This window comes from Acartia tonsa, chromosome 15 (assembly GCF_053477335.1).
Source record: "Acartia tonsa isolate MP-2025a chromosome 15, ASM5347733v1, whole genome shotgun sequence".
Classification (NCBI taxonomy): domain Eukaryota; kingdom Metazoa; phylum Arthropoda; class Copepoda; order Calanoida; family Acartiidae; genus Acartia; species Acartia tonsa.
In genome coordinates, this window is record NC_137274.1 from 22,583,381 (window position 1) to 22,601,113 (window position 17,733).

Here is a 17,733-nt window from a genome sequence, read left to right on the forward strand (position 1 = left end):
AGGTTTATAGATTTCTTAAAAATAGGGTAGCTTCGCTCCTCCAAAAAAGCAAGACGTACTTACCAAATGCACATTAGAACTTAACAGGAGCAAAAATTAAGTCATTTCTGAGTTAAAGCAAAAGAAATTACATCATTTCCTTAAATACAAGCTTATTTATTTAAGTTTACTTTTGTCTATTCTTAATGTAACAGAAAATATGTTGAAAAGTTAATAGAAATAAGTGTGAAAATTTTTAAATTATTAATTGTTGAACATTTTTAAAAGCAAAGCTTTCCTATAATTAGGGTCTGTCCGTCCGTACGTCCGTCCGTCCGAGATAGATAGCTTTTATTCATTAATTTAGACATGTTACAATTGTCCCATCAATTTTAAACTTTGTATGATGTTTCCTGTAGTAGTTAGGTATGATTTAGAAAGCATAGCAACTTTATAATCATTACCAGAATGTCCGTACTTCCATTTTAAACATGTTGATTTTTTGTCCGAGATAGATAGCTTTCATTCCTTAATTTAGGCATGTTAGAATTGTCCTATGGATTTCAAACTTAGCATGATGATTCCTTTAGTAGTTAGGTACAATTTAAAAAGCAAAGCAACTCTATAATCATTACCAGAATGTCGGTACATGTTGATTTTTATATTTTTTAACAACAAAAGGGGGATGTGGAAAATAACCATTTGGGCAGGGGGGGGGGGTTTACTCGAGAACCCTTAGAGCTAGAGGGAGCTAATTTTTGATTTAAGCTTCTATGGGGCCAAAGTTACTTTTAAAATTATCGTCGACCCCCCACCCCCCCCCAAATTTTTTTTTTTTTTGGGGGGGGGGTGGGTAAATTATACTATAGGGTGTTTCTCATAAACGATTTGAGATAAATGGAGCAAACCTTAGGATACAAGTTTTGTAGGCCTATATTTGATTTTAGAATTATCGTTGACCACCCACCCACCCCCAAACCCCTAATTTTTGGGGGGGGGGGGTGAATTATACTATAGGGTGTTTCTCATAAACGACTGGAGATAAATGGAGCAAACCTTAAGATACAAGTTTTGTAGGCCTATATTTGATTTTAGAATTATCGTTGACCACCCACCCACCCCCAAACCCCTAATTTAGGGGGGGGGGAAATTATACTATAGGGTGTTTCTCATAAACGACTGGAGATAAATGGAGCAAACTTAAGGATACAAGTTTTGTAGGCCTATATTTGATTTTAGAATTATCGTTGACCACCCACCCACCCCCAAACCCCAAATTTTTTTTGGGGAGGGTGAATTATACTATAGGGTGTTTCTCATAAACGACTTTAGATAAATGGAGCAAACCTTAGGATACAAGTTTTGTAGGCCTATATTTGATTTTAGAATTATCGTTGACCACCCACCCACCCCCAAACCCCTAATTTGGGGGGGGGGGGGAATTATACTATAGGGTGTTTCTCATAAACGACTTGAGATAAATGGAGCAAACCTTAGGGTACAAGTTTTGTAAGCCTATATTTGATTTTAGAATTATCGTTGACCACCCACCCACCCCCAAACCCATAATTTGGGGGGGGGGGCAGATGAATTATACCTAATTTGGGGGGGGGGGGGCAGATGAATTATACTATAGGGTGTTTCTCATAAACAACTTGAGATAAATGGAGCAAACCTTGGGATACAAGTTTTGTAGGCCTATATTTGATTTTAGAATTATCGTTGACCACCCACCCACCCCCAAACCCTTAATTTGGGGGGGGGGGCGGGTGAATTATACTATAGGGTGTTTCTCATAAACAACTTGAGATAAATGGAGCAAACCTTAGGATACAAATTTGTAGGCCTATATTTGATTTTAGAATTATCGTTGACCACCCACCCACCCCCAAACCCCTAATTTGGGGGGGGGGGAGCGGGTGGATTATACTATAGGAAAAAAATAACATAGTCTCAAATGATTCCAAATTGCCTAATTCGGCGAGAAATGCAGTAAAAAAAAAAATTTTTGTTGGCAGCGGTTAACGGCGGCGGGCGGCGGGAGCGGCTGTCCTGTTGCCTTTTTTTTTAAAGATACAAATAGTTGGGGTAATTAGTGACCCAGCCCAAAAGATTTCATCCAATTATCTCTAAAACTAAGGGAGTAACACCCAAAATAAAATTGCTGGTATGTCGTGTGACGAGTCACCACATTTCCCCCCCCCCCTATACTTACAATTTTGTTTCGACTTTTATTTTGGGTGCTACTTTCTTAGTTTTAGAGATAATTGGATGAAATCTTTTTGGCTGGGTCACTAATTACCCCAACTATTGGTTTCTTTTAAAAAAACGGCGGCGGAACCGCTGCTCCCGCCGCCCGCCACCGTTTACCGCCGCCACCAAAAAAAAATTTTTTATTGCATTTCTCGCCGAATTAGGCAATTTGGAATCATTTGAGACCATGTTATTTTTTTCCTATACACAGGGTAAAGTTCTCTGATATTATACATACATCTAATATCACCATTTAAGATTTTTGCTTGGACTTTTTTGGTCTTAAAAGATCTGGAACCAAACGTAAAATTTTCATTAGAAGAAAATTGTCTGTTTTACAGAAATCGGGTAGGCTAAGAAAATTATCTACAATTACAACAAAAAATGGAGAATTGACTTCTTTTAAAAGCTAAACGTATAAATTATTTCATACTGATTCCAAAAATATATAATACTTAAAAATAGCTTTAAAAATAAAGGGTCCACGATGATTTGAAATGTAGTTTAGTTGACCTTAAAAATAGTAGTTTACAATGATGAAAAGGAACTTAATTCCATACCTCTGGTATAATTGCACATAAAATTCTTATTTTTCATAGTAAAAGCTAATCCTTTCGGCTATATTTCCAAAAACTTGTGTATATTACTAATCAATTGTTTAAAATTGTATTTTCCAAAATGTAAAAAACGATTTTTTGTCACTCGCTGGAACATAGTGTAGGCCTACAAAACTTGTATCCTAAGGTTTGCTCTATTTATCTCAAGTCGTTTATGAGAAACACCCTATAGTATAATTCACCCGCTTTCCCCCCCCCCCAAATTAGGGGTTTGGGGGTGGGTGGGTGGTCAACGATAATTCTAAAATCAAATATAGGCCTACAAAACTTGTATCCTAAGGTTTGCTCCATTTATCTCAAGTCGTTTATGAGAAACACCCTGTAGTATAATTCATCTGCCCCCCCCCCCCCAAATTAGGGGTTTGGGGGTGGGTGGGTGGTCAACGATAATTCTAAAATCAAATATAGTCCTACAAAACTTGTATCCTAAGGTTTGCTCCATTTATCTCCAGTCGTTTATGAGAAACACCCTATAGTATAATTCACTCGCCCCCCAACCGCAAATTAGGGGTTTGGGGGTGGGTGGGTGGTCAATGATAATTCTAAAATCAAATATAGGCCTACAAAACTTGTATCCTAAGGTTTGCTCCATTTATCTCAAATCGTTTATGAGAAACACCCTATAGTATAATTTACCCGCCCCCCCCCCCAAAAAAAAAATTTTGGGGGCGGGGTGGGGGGTCGACGAAAATTTTAAAAGTAACTTTGGCCCCATAGAAGCATAAATCCAAAATTAGCTCCCTCTAGCTCTAAGGGCTCTCGAGTAAACCCCCCCCCCCTGCCAAAATGGTTATTTTCCACATCCCCCTTTTATGTTATCTAATTATCCGTCTGATCTGGTTTTTGTTACATTTGTTTCTTGATCAACAAAGAACAATACTATAAGCGAAGCAACCTTATAATCAATTCCTAAAAATGTAAGTATGTACTTAAAATTTTGCTTCGACTCTTATATTTTATATTCTGATTATTCAGTTCAGATACATACAAGTTTTAATGTCCGTTTGTTCTACCGTTTCAATGCTTCGCTTTTATGGATGTTGTTATCCTTGTTTTAGAATGGGTATATTCTATCCAAGAAGAGCATTCTCATAACACAAGTTATGTTGAAGGTATTTATAATTTTTAGCTCAAAATCAACAAAGGAACAGCCAAATACGTTATTTCAATTTAATAGAACTAAAGGATAAAAATATATTTGTGCAAGTCCCCTGTGTTATAATGAATTTCTGACCTTAACCCTTTCAGTCGGGTCCCTTGCCGCACCTTAATCAGTCGGGAGGGGGGGGGCGTTCAACGCCCCCCATGTTATCTCAGTTCCTATTTGAGCTAGAGGGCTAAATTTTTTTGTGTAAGTCCCCTGTGTTATGAAGAATTTCCGACCTTAAGTAAGTCAAGGTCAATTTTCGCTTTCTTCACCCTTTTATTTCACAACCTTTGTTTTTGGTCCTTTTTTAATTAAAAATTTCAAACAGCTGTAATTCTTTTATTTTTGAAGCTAGAATAAAATTTTTTTGCAGATAAATAATAATTTATAAAGATAAATGTTAATCTATATGTCAATTTTATATTTCAAATATTAAAATACAAATTTCAGCGTCCGCAGCTGTATTTGGCAGCTGCCAGCTACCGCAGTCGGCGTTCGGCGGTAAAACGGCGGCGAATCTTATCATATCTAATTCTTATATCAGCTGCTTGATTTTCGCCGGTTAAAAACCGATTTTTGCCGATTAAAGTGTAGAATACCTGACAAAAGCCTTTTGAAACTTTAAACTAATGTAGCGCGCGAACCACTGGACCAATTGGTTTAAAATTAAAACCATCCAAAAGCTCTCAAAACGTACATGGGATTTGCCATCTTTAAAAGCCAAATCATTCTAGAAATTGCCTGTACAATTAAAAACCTGATTTTTCTTAATTTCGGTTAATCTAACCTAAATTTTCGAATTTTGCAGGTTTTTTTACTTTTGCTGATTAATATTGATAGCCCCTTGCCTATAGTGAAAACTATAACTCTCTATGTTGAGTGAATCACGCAACTTTTCCAAAAATAGGAAAAACGTAACCTAATTTTCAAATCATTATTACTCGGTAACCACTGAACGAATTTAGATAACACAACCGTGGTTGAATGCGTTTAAATGAGACAATTATTTTGAGTACTTACACGTTTCTGTAGCTCAAACCTAACTGATTTGAGATAAAAAAACTAGCAAAAACATTTTTGATTTCATTTTGGTTAGGTTAGACATAGGAAGCTGGTCAAGTACTGTATTATTCTAATATTAAAGCTTCTAAAGTTCTTAGTTCTAAACAGATTTTTAATACAATATTACAATATTTTAGAATGGTTACATTCACAGAATTTTTATTCAGCTTCACCTGAAGTAATTGAAGGTAATACAAATATCTTTTCATGTATTACTGGTGCATTATTTGCCAAACGTACCACTTTCCTGCACTACCTCTCCGATTTTGTTTATACTCTAAATTTTAGTCCATTGCATGTTTCAAGGATGCTGGATGGCCAAAAAAAATTTCATAGTCCCTGGATGTATAGATATCTAGCTATCTATGAATGTGGGTAACAAAAATTAAAAAAACACCCATTTTTTGCACAATTTTAAAATTTAAGTTTTTCATCAATCTTACATGAAACCTATACATTTTATACACCAAAATGATTATTTATTCATGTAAAAAGCGCACATAATGCTATTTAGGCCAAAACTTTAATTTTACAGGGTGTCCAATAAAAAGTGTATTTTGGATATCAAGCGTAATACCCATAATATCTGTTTGGAAAAAATCAATTTTTTTGACTTAAATTCTGTGTTTTAACTGTTGGCATATGTGGTATATAACGGTTTGGAGCACCTGGGACTAAAAGATTGTCAAACTTCACTTTGAAACACCCTGTAAGTGTGATTTTTGCGTCTGTAGTGATAAAACTTGGTCCAAATTGTCTATTTTTTTCAAATTACTCTAATATGTGTCCTAGTATGTTTGGCAATACTGTTTTATCACCACACTCTGTGGGACACCCTGTGCATGTTTTTAAAAAATAAAAATTAAAAAAAAATTTCATAGTCCCTGGATGTATAGATATCTAGCTATCTATGAAGGTAGCTAACAAAAATTAAAAAAACACGCATTTTTTGCACAATTTTAAAATTTAAGTTTTTCATCAATCTTACATGAAACGTATACATTTTATACACCAAAATGATCATTTATTCATGTAAAAAGCGCACATAATGCTATTTAGGCCAAAACTTTAATTTTACAGGGTCTCCAATAAAAAGTGTATTTTGGATATCAAGCGTAATACCCATAATATCTGTTTGGAAAAAATCAATTTTTTTGGCTTAAATTCTGTGTTTTATCTGTTGGCATATGTGGTATATAATGGTTTGGAGCACCTAGGACTAAAAGATTGTCAAACTTCACTTTGAAACACCCTGTAAGTGTGATTTTTGCGTCTGTAGTGATAAAACTTGGTCCAAATTGCCTATTTTTTTCAAATTACTCTAATATGTGTCCTAGTATGTTTGGCAATAGTGTTTTATGACCACACTCTGTTGGACACCCTGTGCATGTTTTTAAAAAATAAAAATTAAAAAAAAATTTCATAGTCCCTGGATGTATAGATATCTAGCTATCTATGAAGGTGGCTAACAAGAATTTAAAAAAAACCCATTTTTTGCACAATTTTAAAATTTAAGTTTTTCATCAATCTTACATGAAACCTATACACCTATTACAGGGTGTCCAATAAAAAGTGTATTTTGGATATCAAGCGTAATACCCATAATATCTGTTTGGAAAAAATAAATTTTTTTGGCTTAAATTCTGTGTTTTATCTGTTGGCATATGTGGTATATAACGGTTTGGAGCACCTGGGACTAAAAGATTGTCAAACTTCACTTTGAAACACCCTGTAAGTGTGATTTTTGCGTCTGTAGTGATAAAACTTGGTCCAAATTGCCTATTTTTTTCAAATTACTCTAATATGTGTCCTAGTATGTTTGGCAATAGTGTTTTATGACCACACTCTGTGGGACACCCTGTGCATGTTTTTAAAAAATAAAAATTAAAAAAAAATTTCATAGTCCCTGGATGTATAGATATCTAGCTATCTATGAAGGTGGCTAACAAGAATTAAAAAAAAGCCCATTTTTTGCACAATTTTAAAATTTAAGTTTTTCATCAATCTTACATGAAACCTATACACCTATTACAGGGTGTCCAATAAAAAGTGTATTTTGGATATCAAGCGTAATACCCATAATATCTGTTTGGAAAAAATCAATTTTTTGGCTTACATTCTGTGTTTTATCTGTTGGCATATGTGGTATATAACGGTTTGGAGCACCTGGGACTAAAAGATTGTCAAACTTCACTTTGAAACACCCTGTAAGTGTGATTTCTTCATTTTTGTAGAACTTTTTAAGACACATCATTTGTTATTCATACAAAAACCGCAAAAGACAAATCATCCTTGTATCACCCAATGTACCAAAGTTTTGAGTATGAACAAAATCAGAGAGGTAGTGCAGAAAAGTGGTACATTTGGCAAATATTGCATCTACTTCATTATTTCTGAATTATAATAAAGAATAACCTATTTAAAAATTATAAAAAAAAATACATACATTTAATAATTTTTTTACATATAACTTTTATTAAAGGATAAATGTTCATTTCAAAAGTTTTGCATTAAAAATTTTTTGTATTCTTTTATTAGAAGATGAATATTCAATACATTCTAGTACACAACAAAATGATCAAGGTAATTTATATCATATCTTTCTAAAAAATTTAAATTGAACATAGTAACAAAAACTTGCCTTCCATAATGTTTTCTGTGAACAAATGCTACTATTTTCTTTTCTCTTACCAAGTCCCATTAGCGCAGAGGATAGCGCGTTGGACTTCTAATCCAAAGGTCCTGGGTTCGATCCCCAGATGGGATGCTAACATTGCATTTTGGCTAACCTTTTTGGGTTATCAAAACATGGAATTTCCTAATCTGTGAACACTATGTTAGCAGTCAGGATGGCCGAGTGGTCTAAGGCGCCAGACTCAAGGACAACTTCCTTGCTCTCTGATAGAGAGTGGTTGTGAGAATTCTGGTCCTCGATGAGGGCGTGGGTTCGAATCCCACTTCTGACAAAACTATTTTTCCAAAACACAACCAGGAGATGAAAAAGTGTTTGCCTGCCCCCGGTGAGGCTCGAACTCACGGCCTTCAGATTATGAGACTGACGCGCTGCCTACTGCGCTACGGAGGCTTGTTGGCAGTACAGGATTACTACACTTTTTGAATGTACAAAAATGTATTGCTAGGCAACTGAGATGAAAATGCGTCAGCCGGGAATCGAACCCGGGTCAACTGCTTGGAAGGCAGCTATGCTCACCACTATACCACTGACGCTTGTTTTACAATATTATTATGTACGCCAAAGTGAAAACCACAAATACATATTTGCCTAGTAACTAGCACACTTAAAGAAAAGCAGAGGGCAATAAAGCTGTTTACTCTATGTAACAAGTTTCCGTGGTGTAGCGGTTATCACATCTGCCTAACACGCAGAAGGTCTCCGGTTCGATCCCGGACGGAAACAGAATCCCACGTGGTCTAACGGCTAGGATATCTGGCTTTCACCCAGGAGGCCCGGGTTCAACTCCCGGCGTGGGAAATCTTTTGACACGATTGATGCAATATTGCGGTTTTTTTTTTGTTTTTTTTTTTGTTGATGTCATGTGTCATGTCTGCTTTGAAAGTAATCTAGGCTAATCATTATCATAGACGAGGTGGCCGAGTGGTTAAGGCGTTGGACTGCTAATCCAATGGGCTCTGCCCGCGTGGGTTCGAATCCCATCTTCGTCGTGATAATTTTTTTTTTGTAGAGCTTGGCTTAATCAGTGCTTGTCAGTCGTGATTTCATGCGTTTTGCAATGAGTGCCGCCCTGTTGCATCCTGTCAGGTTGGCCGAGTGGTCTAAGGCGTGAGATTTAAGCTCTCATAATCGTAAGATTGCGTGGGTTCGAACCCCACACCTGACAAAGGTCTTATTTTAACACAATACCAGGAAGGCCATGTGAGTTGCAAGGTAACTTTCTGGTTTTGCAAAAAAAAGTAAAAAAAAACACTAGATACTAACAAAATCTGACTTTCGCAGCCGGCAGGATTCGAACCTGCGCGGGGAAACCCCATTGGATTTCAAGTCCAACGCCTTAACCACTCGGCCACGACTGCTGGCTCTGGTTGACGGCCATCCATGAATACAGCACCACAGCTGGAAGCAATCGGCTAGTAAGTTGGTGAATTACAGCTTGCTACTGACAGTTAGCAGGGCACAAGCCAGGCTTGATGGTCTAGGCGGCACAAGAAAATTTCGGGGCCTTCGGCCCCTCTAATTTTCTTGTCTCGCTTCGCTCGATTTTTTTGGGGCCTTCGGCCCCTATAATTTTTTTCGCTACGCTGAACTCTTACGTCTCGCTATGCTTGATTGTCAAATTTGAATAGACAAACAACATCCTGTTACTTTAGTATAAGGATAAATGTACATGTATAGGTATAATGTACATAGTTTTAAGGTATCTTTTGTTTGCGCCAATAATTAAAATTGAAATATGTGTGAGCATTATTCTTTATTTATTAATGAATATAGTGTATAATATTATATTAATGATTAATGTAGATTCAATTAATTATTTCAATATAATCCTAATAATAAGACGACATTAGTTTCTTCATATCATACAATTTAGGTAAAGTTTGGTTTTTTGCTTAATTATGATGAAATAAATGTTAAAGGTCTTAAACAATTTTTCAATATTGTTTTTATTGTTTGTAAGAAAATATAGAAAGGAATATAAAAAAAAACATATAAACAACCAATTTAACCAAATTTTAATACAAAGACGACATATTATGACTTTATTCTGCATAAAATAAGATAATTTTGCTTTCAACTAATAGTAATGAAATATTAATTTCTGTATTTTAAGAACATGAACCCTTAACGGTTTTTAGGGTGGGGGGGCTTTGAAAAAAAATATTTTATCTTACCAAAATACTAAAATATCCTCTAGTAGTATATCCTTATATTAAATACAGGTGTTCAAGTCAATTTCAGGTTCCATGTATGATCCTGCAGGTCCTGATCCTCCAGGTTTCCAGAAATCTTTAAATGGCTCCTGTGGCCGGAATACTAGGTGACTGTAACAATGTAAGAAGGCAGATTTCCTCTAAAACATAAAGATTAATTAATGGTAATAGTTGTTCTTTTGTAATGTACATTAGGTTTGCTACTTAAATGTTAGGATATTCTTTATTACTTTTGTTTTTATTTAATATTTACATTCTGGTGTTTTTTTCTGGCTGTATCATTGAACGCGGAGAAATGAATTTTGAACACTATATTAAGATAAAAATGTGTTCCAGAGTGGTATCACCCACCTCCCCCCCCCCCCACTTAAAATATATTCCCGATTATCTAAAAGTATCTTTAGAGTGAAAAAAATCTGTTGGAAGGTATTGGCTACTGTACTATCTCAAAAAACATTAAAAAAGGGTGTGCAAAAAAAATGCGGACTTTTTTAAAATTGAAATTGCGCGGCTTGTGTTAATAGTAGAAAAATGTTACGCATATCGTTAGAACCGTTAGGAAGTCTATTTTTTGGAAATATAAAAACGATTCCTGTGCTATGTATAGTTTAGGAGCTATGTGGTAAAATGTCCCAACTGGCTTAAAACTTAACTTGCGAGTAAATCATTAAAGATTAAAGCATACAAAAAATATGTACCTTTTTAAAGTTTAGATTGCGCGGCTTGTGTTAATAGTAGAAAAACGTTATCCATATCGTTAGAACCGCTATGAAGTCTATTTTTTGAAAATATTAGAACCATTACTGTGCAACTTATAGTTTAGGAGCTACGTGTTAAAATGTACCAACTGACTTAAAACTTGACTTGAGAGTAAATCATTAAAGATAAAAAAAAGTGTGTGCAAAAATGCGGACATTTTTAAAATTCAAACTGCTCGGCTTGTGTGAATAGTAGAAAAATGCTATGTATATCGTTAAAACCGTCATAAGCTCTATTTTATGGAAATATAAGTACGATTTTTGTGCTATTTTTAGTTTAAGAGCTGTATTGATAAATGTTAGAAAAGTGGAAAAATTTAATCTTTAATGATTTACTCGCAAGTCAAGTTTTAATTCAGTGGGGACATTCTACCACATAGCTCATAAATTATACGTAGCATAGGAATCGTTTTTATATTTCCAAAAAATAGACTTCCTAACAGTTCTAATGGTATGCATAACGTTTTTCTACTATTAACACAAGCTGAGCAATTAGAATTTTAAAAATGTAATTTTTTTATTTGCATACCCTTTAATTTAATGTTTAATGATTTACTCGCAAGTCAAGTTTTAAGCCAGTTGGGACATTTTACCACATAGCTCCTAAATTATACGTAGCATATGAATAATATTTTAAAAAATATTTTATCTTACCAAAATACTAAAATATCCTCTAGTAGTATATCCTTATATTAAATACAGGTTTTCAAGTCAATTTCAGGTTCCATGGATGATCCTGCAGGTCCTGATCCTCCAGGTTTCCAGAAATTTTTAAATGGCTCCTGTGGCCGGAATACTAGGTGACTCAAACAAACAGTGAAGGCAGATTTCCTCTAAAACATAAAGATTAATTAATGGTAATAGTTGTTCTTTTGTAATGTACATTAGGTTTGCTACTTAAATGTTAGAATATTCTTTATTACTTTTGTTTTTATTTAATATTTAGATTCTGGTGTTTTTTTCTGGCTGTATCATTGAACGGGGAGAAATGAATTTTGAACACTATATTAAGATAAAAATGTGTTCCAGAGTGGTATCACCCACCTCCCCCCCCCCCCCCCAACTTAAAATATATTCCCGATTATTTAAAAGTATGTTTAGAGTGAAAAAAATCTGTTGGAAGGTATTGGCTACTGTATTATCTCAAAAAACATTAATAAATGTTGATTCTTCCTATGAGATACTACATTGAAAAAGAACTATATTAATACCTGGAAATTACCTTTTGGGGGCGAAATGCTGCCTCAGGTTAGAGTCCTTTAGCTTCACCTTTGAATGAAAAAAAGCGTCATGGGCCCAATGAAATATCCTAAATAGTCATATTATAGTATCATAGTACTGGTTAAGCTTTAAGATTTACGATTAAGATATTTAGTTTTCATTCTGGTGTCAAGATGTACCTAGTAAGGAGATTATTAAATTAAGTTTAAGATATTTGTTGAGTTCTGTAGTTAGATATCCCTGAAAGTTTTAAGTTTAAAGACAGATAATTAGATATTATTATTGGTTCTTATCCACCGGATTCGAATGAATACGAGAAAATTCATTACAAGTCTGCAAAGTTCTTAAGCCAATGAATAAGAAAACGTTATAATAAAACTTTGGGGAATGGTATAATTAACAGCCCATTGTCCCCTCTATCTCTCTCGGTTACGTCTGAGACAGTTAGCTTTTGTGCATTAAGTTAGGCATGTTAAAATTGTCCTATCGATTTCAAACTTTGCATGATGTTTCCTGTAGTAGTTGGGTCAATTTAGAAAGCGTAGCAACTCTATATTCATTACCAGAATTTCCGTACGTCCTTTTAAACATGTTGATTTTTCTATTTTTTTAACAAATGTTCTAGTAAGGAGATTATTAAATTAAGTATAAGATATTTGTTGAGTTCTGTAGTTAGATATCCCTGCAAGTTTTAAGTTTAAAGACAGATAATTAGATATTCAGATTTTTATCTGGCAAAAACACGTCCCTGCAAAATATTAAGTTTTTGTTATCAATATGAATTAGGATTAAGTTTTAAAATAGGCTTTTAGATATTCAGTTGTTTTTCGGCCAAATACATCCCAGCAAAGATTAAGTTTTCTTCAAAGATTAATTAAGATTAAGATATATCTCTCGCCGATTGTTAGATATCTCTGAAGATATTATACATCCCTGCAAAGATTAAGTTTTCTGCAAAGATTAATTAACATTAAGATATATATCTCCCTGATGTTTTAGGAAACGGAGAAAAAATATCTTAATCTTAATAAATCCTTTTAGAAAACTTAATCTTTGCTGGGATGTATTTGGCCGAAAAACAACTGAATATCTAAAAGCCTATTTTAAAACTTAATCCTAATTCATATTGATAACAAAAATTTAATGTTTTGCAGGGACGTGTTTTTGCAGATAGAAATCTGAATATCTAATTAATTAACGCCCCCCTCCCCCCCTCAACCGGTTTTTTTTATCTCATTTTTGTGTGTGAAAGACAAAGAGCCCAAACTACGTGACTTTTTAAGTTTAGGTATGACACATAACTGAGAGTTGGAATATTTAGAATATCTCCATCCTGGCGGGCACAGGATGCCAGCAAACCTGGCATGGTCATCCAGGTACAGAGCAAAAATATTTTTTGACTTAAAAAAAATATTTTATCTTACCAAAATACTAAAATATCCTCTAGTAGTATAACCTTATATTAAATACAGGTGTTCAAGTCAATTTCAGGTTCCATGTATGATCCTGCAGGTCCTGATCCTCCAGGTTTCCAGAAATCTTTAAATGGCTCCTGTGGCCGGAATTTTTGACTTAGAGACTTCAAATTTTAAACTTAAGTTTTTCTTACATGTCTACACAAGTTATTAAAATTTCATAAAGATCTGCCGCCGTTTACCCGCCGAACGGCGATTGTGGCGGCTGGCAGCTGCCAAGTACAGCCGCGGCTGCTGAAATGTATAATTTGATATTTAAAATATAAAATTTATATAAAGAATAACATTTTCTGCCCAAAAATTTGTATTCTAGCTTCAAAATTTAAAAATTATTACAGCCATTTGAAATTTTTAAGTGAAAAAGGACCTAAAAACAAAAGTTGTTAAATAAAAGGGTGAAGGAAGCGAAAATTGGCATTGAATTACTTAAGGTCGGAAATTCATCATAACACAGGGGACTTATACAAAAAAATTTAGCACTCTAGTTCTAATAGGAACTAAGATAACAATGCCTACCCCCCCCCCCCCCCCCCAACCCGACTGATTAAGGTGCTGCTAGGGGTCCGACTGTAAGGGGTTAATGTGGCATATATTGTAATACAAAGACGACATTTTAAAACAACATGCCACATTTCCACTTACCTAATGTCTATGGCCATACCATGTTGAAAGCACCAGTTCTCGTTTAAGAAGGTAGATGATTTAATCTAAAACAAACAGATTAATTAATGTTAATATTGAAAGAAATACACCTATGTAAGACTTTATTATTGAGGTAAACTTAAAGTAAAATATCCCCTCCCTCCATTTACATAAAGATAAACATTTTGTTGCTAAAAAATGTTATTCTAGTTTCAAAAATTGAAAAATTATTGCTATTGAATTTTATAAGTAAAAAAGGTGATTGAAACAAAAATTGTTAAATAAATTGTTATGTACCTATTTAGTGAAATCTATAACAGTGCTGTCACTTACTTTCTGACAAGGGTTTCAGACTTGTCCGGTTAATCATGTCAATATTTAATAATTAAAAAAAGAAATATACATCATATATAGACAAAATGATTATGAATTATATATTTCTTTTTCAATATTTATAATTGAAAATGATTAGTCCGCCAGTTTCCACTGTTAGTAATATTATTTTGAATTTGGTGATCTCTGTGTTTATTTACAAAAAAATTTGTTCTCCCATTTAAAATTACATAAATATTAACCAATTTGTCAAGAACAAAGGCATATAATTTCCCAAGTTTTACTTAACAGTGGTCTACTACTGTCTATGCAAATAGAACAGTAGTAGAAATCAGTGTATAATGAAATGATTAATTTCAATGTTAACACTTGTATGATAGAAACAAATTGTTTCATTTTTGTTATTTAAAATCAAATAAATTTGACTTTAAATTTGATTTTTTCAATAATTGAAAAATTTTGTTAATTCTAAAATTAACAGGGTGTGTTGTTAAATACTTTACCTGGCATGAAGGTAATTTCCATTAATCAGAAAGGAATTTGGTAAATAATATAAAAGAGTTTCTATTATTTCAAACAAATTAGTTACCTAAGAACTTCATTAAAGACTATATTTTGAAGTTTTTCTTTCAAAGTTACCACAATCAATGATTCTGGTTTCTTTACCCTTGATAAAGCAACATAGAGTTGACCATGGGTAAAAACATCATTTGCAAGATACAAACCAACAGTACCTAAGGTTTGTCCTTGACTTTTGTTTATTGTCATAGCGAATGCTGGTGTTACTGGAAATTGATGTCTAGAAAAAAGAACAAAACAATTCTTTTCTGTAGTATTCAATTTTATTCTAGGAATTAGAACTATTTTTCCATTTGTAAGGTTTTTACATTTTAAAATATGTCTACCAACCATTGAAATGAAAAGAAGTCTAGTTCCATTACATAATCCTTGTTTTGGTAAAAGATTGCGTAACAACAATAATGGTGTACCAGGTTTTAATATTAACTTATGTGGCGGAAAACCTGGTGGTTTTAAAGTATTCAAGAACTCTGTTGGGTAAATACTAGTAGATGAATCAATAACCGTATCTATAGAATACTTTTCAAATGTTTCTGCATTTGACATTGAGTTCAATATTTTGTCATTGATCATATCTACTGATTTATTTGTTGGTGCTAATATACAACGACTGTGGACGAAATTACAATTTGCTATTGTAATATTTTGATTAATATTAGGAAATGTAGCATTAATTATACTGTTCATTGCCTCAATTTCATCAGAACACTTTAAATGTGTTATTTTATGAAAAAGTGAAACATCTGAAATTTCTCCATTACCAATTTGAAGCAGCCAATTATCAAATGGTATTTGATTAGCTTCTAATCTCATGTTTTGAGTTAAACTCATTATTTCAAAGTTATTCCATAAATGTGAATTTTTTATTGTTCTGCTTAATATCTGGTTTTTACGTGCTTTAGGTATGACTGGTAAGCATTGTCTAAAATCACCAGATAGTATGATTGTTTTATTACCAAACGGTAAATCATTGTTCATGATGTCTTTGAAGGATCTGTCTATTGCTTCTAAAATTAAGCGATCCATCATTGTAGCTTCATCAATGATTATCAGTTTAGCATTCTGTATATTTTTAGCAACTTTGCTTTGTACAGTTATGTTTAAAACAGTACTTTCGTCAATTGTAAGCGGTACTTTCATTTTATTGTGCAAAGTGCCTCCTAAGTCTAATAGTATTGATGCAATGCCTGTTGTTGCTGATGCAATGGCAATTGCATTTTCTTCACTTAATCTGACAGCTGCAAGGATTGTGTTTAAAAGATATGTTTTTCCACAACCTCCTCTGGCATCAATAAACAAAAGGGTTTGTTCATTGACGCTAATATTATTCATTATTTTTTCAAATATCCTGTTTTGTTCCTGAGTAAAACTTTCTTTTTGTTTTAATGTATTTTGTAAATCTTGAACTGAATATTGTAGTTCTTCTTCCAGTGATATTTGAAATTGTGTAACTCTTTGTAAATTTATGATATCTTCCTCTGTTGGTATGGGAAGATTGTAATTCTCCAATGATTTGTTGAAAACCTGTAAATTATTTAACAGGTCAACTAAGACCAATTGTTTCAATTGATCATCCGTCAAATTAATATTATTGTTTGATGCTTGTTGTTTATAATCGTCTATCCAGTTTTTCCAGTAACTTTCAAATAGTATTTGGGGGCTTGTTGGCTCCCCAAATACCAATATAGTTACAAATAGCCATCTACATGCTGATGGCATCATTAATATGTTTGCTTCTTGAAGAGCATTGTTCCATTCTTGATCATCAAGTAGTAAATCAAGTGCTTTACACACAGATTTGTAATCTGGTAGAAGAACACCATTTACAGTTTTTAAATCTTTAAATGATGTCTTCCCTTTACAAAAAGGGTGTATTAGGAGCATTCTTAAGTAATAAACGTCTCCTGCATTTGGTGTTAGTAATGGTAGTCGACCAAGTGTTAGATATCTTAGATATGAATTTTCGGTTCTTTTTTTCCAACAACGCAACCTGGCATCATAACGGTATTTTTCAGGACATTCCAAATAGGTCACAAACTCATGAGGTTCTAGACTTTTATTAAGTTGAAAGAACTCAGTTAATTCAGTCTTGGTGCGACATGAATTGGGGAGTAAGTTGATAGTTTCCTCTTCAAAGGTCACTTGTTGCTCATTTTCTAAATGACAACGTAGGTTTTGAATACTTGGATATTGACTAAATATTGGGAATTGAAAGAGACGCCAAGCGGCATCACAACTCCCAATACATCTCATATCTAAGTATTGTTGTATTTCATCTCCTGTTTTTATTGTAATATTTTGTCTGGTTTGTCCCTTATGTATATATTTATATATATACTTTGCACTTTTAGTGCTACAACTGTACTCACAATTAATGTGACAGTTGTAGCGAATACTTAAAAGTGGATTGTAAGGGACAACCATACTATTATCTACATATTTACCTTTATATTCTGCAGTTTCTCCTCCGTTTTGAGGAGATCTGCGCCTATATAATGCATAAGATTCTTCTGGATCAAGATATGAATTTGTTAAAAATGGTTTTGGATAACCAAACTTACAAACATTATTTCGTACACATACATTGTTGATGCAATGATGTGTATTTTGATCCAGAATGAGATTACGAAGCATTATTCTTTGATTGTTTTCTTGCATATTACACTCTGGTGATGGACCAGGTGGAATTTCAGCACAAACAACATTATCTAGGTCATTTGCAGAATGACATCTGTCTTGTTCTTGGATTGTAACCAAAA

General features: G+C 33.7%; 1 long non-coding RNA gene and 9 other non-coding genes across 10 annotated transcripts; 6 read left to right on the forward strand and 4 right to left on the reverse strand.

The window, feature by feature from the left end:
- Positions 1 to 7,752: 7,752 nt before the first annotated feature.
- TRNAR-UCU (transfer RNA arginine (anticodon UCU)) lies at positions 7,753 to 7,825 on the forward strand. The gene has a single exon. It is a non-coding gene; the product is annotated as a tRNA-Arg (tRNA).
- Positions 7,826 to 7,901: 76 nt separating this feature from the next.
- TRNAL-CAA (transfer RNA leucine (anticodon CAA)) lies at positions 7,902 to 8,024 on the forward strand. Its single transcript has 2 exons — positions 7,902 to 7,939; positions 7,980 to 8,024. It is a non-coding gene; the product is annotated as a tRNA-Leu (tRNA).
- Positions 8,025 to 8,070: 46 nt separating this feature from the next.
- On the reverse strand, positions 8,071 to 8,143 carry TRNAM-CAU (transfer RNA methionine (anticodon CAU)). The gene has a single exon. It is a non-coding gene; the product is annotated as a tRNA-Met (tRNA).
- A 71-nt stretch (positions 8,144 to 8,214) lies between these two features.
- Positions 8,215 to 8,286, reverse strand: TRNAG-UCC (transfer RNA glycine (anticodon UCC)). Its single transcript has one exon. It is a non-coding gene; the product is annotated as a tRNA-Gly (tRNA).
- Positions 8,287 to 8,403: 117 nt separating this feature from the next.
- Positions 8,404 to 8,476, forward strand: TRNAV-AAC (transfer RNA valine (anticodon AAC)). The gene has a single exon. It is a non-coding gene; the product is annotated as a tRNA-Val (tRNA).
- Positions 8,477 to 8,479: 3 nt separating this feature from the next.
- TRNAE-UUC (transfer RNA glutamic acid (anticodon UUC)) lies at positions 8,480 to 8,551 on the forward strand. The gene has a single exon. It is a non-coding gene; the product is annotated as a tRNA-Glu (tRNA).
- A 109-nt stretch (positions 8,552 to 8,660) lies between these two features.
- TRNAS-GCU (transfer RNA serine (anticodon GCU)) lies at positions 8,661 to 8,742 on the forward strand. The gene has a single exon. It is a non-coding gene; the product is annotated as a tRNA-Ser (tRNA).
- Positions 8,743 to 8,834: 92 nt separating this feature from the next.
- TRNAL-UAA (transfer RNA leucine (anticodon UAA)) lies at positions 8,835 to 8,918 on the forward strand. The gene has a single exon. It is a non-coding gene; the product is annotated as a tRNA-Leu (tRNA).
- Positions 8,919 to 9,029: 111 nt separating this feature from the next.
- Positions 9,030 to 9,111, reverse strand: TRNAS-UGA (transfer RNA serine (anticodon UGA)). Its single transcript has one exon. It is a non-coding gene; the product is annotated as a tRNA-Ser (tRNA).
- A 694-nt stretch (positions 9,112 to 9,805) lies between these two features.
- Positions 9,806 to 14,263, reverse strand: LOC145307359 (uncharacterized). Its single transcript, XR_013875415.1, has 4 exons — positions 14,063 to 14,263; positions 11,936 to 12,033; positions 11,379 to 11,557; positions 9,806 to 10,106 (listed from the first exon to the last, which is right to left on the reverse strand). It is a non-coding gene; the product is annotated as an uncharacterized LOC145307359 (long non-coding RNA).
- Between the last annotated feature and the right edge of the window lie 3,470 nt (positions 14,264 to 17,733).